At 38.8% G+C, this 5,127-nt stretch overlaps 1 pseudogene; it reads left to right on the top strand.

Moving 5' to 3' along the window:
• Nucleotides 1-3,388: 3,388 nt before the first annotated feature.
• On the top strand, nt 3,389-3,995 carry LOC116565878 (annotated as a pseudogene).
• The last annotated feature ends 1,132 nt before the right edge of the window (nt 3,996-5,127 follow it).

Genomic DNA, 5,127 nt, shown 5'->3' with positions numbered 1-5,127 from the left:
CTAAGAGACCACCTGTCCTTTGAGCAGAAGTTAACGCTATCACCACCTTGGTGGAGAACAAGAAAGCTCAGCTGGTGGTGATTGCACACGACATGGATCCCACTGAGCTGGTTGTCTTCTTGCCTGCACTGTGTCATAAAATGGGGGTTCCTTATTGCATTATCAACGGGAAGGCAAGACTGGGACGTCTAGTTCACAGGAAGACCTGTACCACTGTCGCCTTCACACACGTTGACTCGGAAGACAAAGGCACTTTGGCTAAGCTGGTGGAAGCTGTCAGGACCAATTACAATGACAGATACGATGAGATCTGCCATCACTGGGGAGGCAATGTCCTGGGTTCCAAGTCTGTGGCTCGCATCACCAGGCTCGAAAAGGCAAAGGCTAAAGAACTTGCCACTAAACTGGGTTAAATGTACACTGTTGAGTTTTCTGTTCATAAAAATAATTAAAATAATACAAATTTTCCTTCAAAAAATTAAATCAGGGTTGTGTTTACATTAACTCAGTAAAGCTTTTCTGAACTTCTGGGCTGTGTTTGGAGACAGGAACAGAAGGAGAAATAGGACATGGTCACAGGCTCTACATAGCTCATAGGCTGCTATGATGGAGAAAAGGAAACTGGGAGCATCTGTGTAGGAAGGTGGCATAAGGATATATTAATACCGCTGTGAGTAGCGAACACTTTATGTGCTTGCCTGGTGCCATCCTAAGCCTGTTCTATGTATCAATTCATTTTGTCCTCACAACAAACCTATGAGGTAGATCTTGTGATTTTCCTTACATTGCAGATGACAAAACTGAGGTACAGAAAAGTTATGTCACACGGTGAATAATCTGAATCTGGATTCAAAGCCTGGCTTCAGATTATAACAACTAACAGTAATGCAGAAAGTGCTATAATAGGGAAAATAGGAAGTGCTAAGGGAAATCAGAGAGGGTCATCTAACTGAAACCTAGGATTCAAAAACAACCTAGGATTCATGAAGAGATTATGACTTTAGGGCTGAGTTGTGGAAGAGTAGCAGGTTTTGGAAAATGGCGGGTGTGGGCAGGAAAGAAACAGGAAATGCCTAGAGAGAATTAAACAAGTTCCTGATTGTGAAAGAATTTATATTCCATACTAGGGAATATGAAATGGTGAGATAATGGGGAATTTCAAAGGGTTTTAAGCAAGGAAACCTTAAGTCAAATTTGTGGTTTTTAAATAAATAGGACTTGGAGAGAGCAAGAACAAAGACAGAGAGATAAATTTGGGGCCTCTGTAGCATTAAAAAATCTGCCCCCACCCCGGCCAGGCAAGGTGGCACATGCCTGTAATCCCAGCACTTTGGGAAGCTGAGGTGGGTGGATCACTTGAGGTCAGGAGTTTGGGACCAGCCTGGCCAACAAGGCGAAATCCTGTCTCTACTAAAAATACAAAAATTAGCCAGGCATGGTGGCACACGCCTGTAGTCCCAGCTACTTGGGAGGCTGAGATGGGAGAATAGCTTGAACCCAAGAGCTGGAGGTTCCAGTGTGCTGAGATTGCACCATTTTATTCCAGTCTGGAGGACAGAATAAGACTCCACCTCAAAAAAAAAAAAAAAAAAAAAAAAAAAAACAACCAAAAAACAAAAAACAAAAAACTCTCCCACTAACCTGTAAATTCTGGAAAGGCATTCTCTTGAGTGTGATTAATCTTATTATATCTGAGTAGGGCAGAGCCAAAATGGTGCCTGTCAAAGGAGATTGCTTAAATACATTTTTGATGGGAAATAAGTGAAAACCAATTATCACTACTTTAATCCAAAATTCTTTAAAAGAACATTTTCTCAATTTTATTAAGGTTTAAAGAATTATTGATAAAAAGTAAATGTATTTATGGTGTACTGTGTGATGTTTTGATATATATAGATATACATTGTGAAATAAATGAAGTTATTTAACATATTCATCACCTAACGTATTTTTTTGAGATGAGAAAATTTAAGATATCTATTTGAAATTTCCTGTGTGTAATACATTAACTATAGTCACCATGCTGTGTAATAGATCTCCAGAACTTATTCATCCTAACTAAAAGGTTGTACTTTTTTTTTGGTTTGTTTTATACAGAGTTTCACTCTTATTGCCCAGGCTGGAGTGCAAGGGCACCATCTTGGCTCACTGCAATCTCTGCCTCCCAGGTTCAAGTGATTCTCCTGCCTCAGCCTCCCAGGTAGCTGGGATTACAGGCATGCACCATCACGCCTGGCTAATTTTGTATATTTAGTAGAGATGGGGTTTCACCATGTTGGTCAGGCTGTTCTCGAACTCTTGACCTCAAGTTATCTCACCACCTCAGTCTCCCAAAGAGTGGGATTACACGCACGAGCCACTGCACCCGGCCAAATGTTGTACTCTTTAACCAACATCTCCTCATTTTCCCCCAACCCTCAGCCCCTGGTGACCACCATTCTAGTCTCTGATTCTATGACTTTGACTTTTTTAGATTTCACTTATGAGATCATAGAGTATGTGTCTTTCTGTACCTGGCTTACTTCACAAAGCAAAATGTCCTCCAGGTTCATTCATGTTTAGCAAATAACAATATTTCCTTTTTTAAGGCTAAATCATATTCCTGTGTGTGTGTGTTTGTGTGTATATACTGTATATACATGTTATGTATATGATTTTCTTTAACCACATTTTAAAATCTACATTTTCTTTATTCATTGGGTATTGTGAATGATGCTGCAATGGTCAAGGGAATATAGATGTCTCTTCAACATACTGATTTCATATCCTTTGGATATATACCCAGAAGGGATTGCTAGATCATATAATAGTTCTATTTTTAATATTTTTAAAACTCTGAAACTACTTTTTGGATATTCTTGATTTAAGCAAATGAGTAAATACATTTTGAATAACAGAACCAGGTTTCTTTTAAAAAAAAAATTTTTTTTTTTTCCTTCTTAGAAGTAGGTTTCTCACTGCTAGAGAAAAGTAGATACAAATATGGAACATGTGAAAGCTAGAATGAATCTTGGGGTATTGGACTAAACTTTGAGCATGTCTAATAATATTCAGATTTTGGTTCCTAAAAACTAGTTTCCTTTATAAGGAAACAGGCCTCATTGAGAAATGACTGGTTCCAGGACTGTTCAGGATAAGTAAAAGACAGGACTGGAAATTTCTTTCTTTCCTTTTTTTTTTTTTTTTTTTTTTGATACAGAGTCTCACTTTTGTTGCCCAGGCTGTAGTGCAATGGCACAATTTTGACTCACTGCAACCTCCATCTCTCAAGTTCAAGCAATTCTCCTGTCTCAGCCTTCCAAGTAGCTGAGATTACAGGCACGCACCACCAGGCCCAGCTAATTTTTTTGTATTTTTAGTAGAGATGGGTTTTAACCATGTTGGCCAGCTTGGTCTCGAACTCCTGACCTCATGATCCGCCTGCCTTGGCCACCCAAAGGGCTAGGATTACAGCCGTGAGCCGCGGTGCCTGGCCTAAGACTGGAAATTTCTTGAGCCACAAATTAAGAAAGTACTCAAGGGGAGTGAACCGATAGTTTAGTGACCAGCATGAGCCGCCTTAACAAGCCGAAGAGTGAGATGACCCCGGAGGAGCTGCAGAAGCGAGAGGAGGAGGAATTTAACATGGGTCCACTCTCTGTGCTCACTCAGTCCATCAAAAACAACACCCAAGTGCTCATCAACTACTGCAACAATAAGAAACTCCTGGGCCATGTGAAGGCCTTGGATAGGCACTGCAACATGGTGCTGGAGAACGTGAAGGAGATGTGGACTGAGGTGCCCAAGAGTGGCAAGGGCAAGAAGAAGTCCAAGCCAGTCAACAAAGACCACTGCATCTCCAAGATGTTCCTGCGTGGGGACTCAGTCATCGTGGTCCTGTGGAATCCGCTTATCGCCAGCAAGTAGGAGCTACCTATCCCTATCAGTCAACAGAACTGACTCCCCTGTCCTACAGAGACCGCTGTTCCTGGTGTTGAGAATAATAAACCTCTGTGTTTTTTTCTTAAAAATAAATAAATAAATAAAAGTACTCAAAAACAGAAGAAGAAAAAGACATGAAAAGGACACAAAACCTGCTTGAAGAGACTTTCAGTTGCCCCAAATCTGAGACGATTTGAGTATCAAAATAAGAAAAGATAGAAACAGATTGTAAATCACGGAATGAAAGGAGAATCAATGAGTCCATACTTAAATAAGTATTTGAGTGAGAAGGGAAATCTCCTTATAGTAGCATGGCAACTGGTACATGTTGAAGAAATGGCAGAATTAGAAATCACCATTTGGAAACTATTATTGTAATAATTTATGATTTAATGATCAGCAGATGATAAAACTAGTGGATGAAAGTTTGATATGTAATGTGACATTTATATACTAAAGTATCTCTTTGGAGACATTAATCGTAAAGGGAAAAGTAGTTATTTTAGAAATATGGTAGTCATCACCTTTATCAAGTGACCAAAGTTAATATCTTCAGTAATGGGAGAAATTAACATCAGTCATTTCCTGATGGGATACATGGAGGAGAAAATAACATCACTTCAGCAATATTCCTGCCAAATATGTATATCCTGAATCTAATAATGAGGAAACATCAGAAAAACCCAAACTGAGAAACTGAGAAATTATTCTGAGTATAATTGGCTTGTACTAATCAGAAACATCAAGGTTATAGAAGATAAATAATGACTGATCTCCTATTAAGATGAAAGCAAACATGACAGGATGACCCGAGTCAGTATGTGACCCAGGTTTTTATTTTACTATAAAGGATATTACTTTGACAACTAAAGAAATTCAAGCTAGTGTGGATTAGCTAAGACTGATGCGAATTGCTGATTTCGATAACTGTGCTGTAGTTGTTAAGAGAATATATTCCTGTTTTTTGACCCTGGGGTTTTAGGATACTAAAGTGTTAAGGATTTCACATCTGCAACTTACTTCCAAACAGTATATAGAAAGAAATAACATGTATACATATATATAGAAAGGGTGATGAAACATGTGGCAAGATGTTAAAATACAGGGAGTCTGATTGAAAAGTATGCAGGAATTCTTTATATTTTTCTTGCAACTTTTCTGTATATCTCAAATAACATCAAAGAACGTTTAGAAAACTAAGAAGAT

The sequence above is a fragment of the Sapajus apella genome, unplaced genomic scaffold (genome assembly GCF_009761245.1).
Source record: "Sapajus apella isolate SASKATOON/1434 unplaced genomic scaffold, GSC_monkey_1.0 scaffold41, whole genome shotgun sequence".
NCBI lineage: Eukaryota > Metazoa > Chordata > Mammalia > Primates > Cebidae > Sapajus > Sapajus apella.
This window is presented reverse-complemented; position numbering and strand designations above follow the sequence as displayed.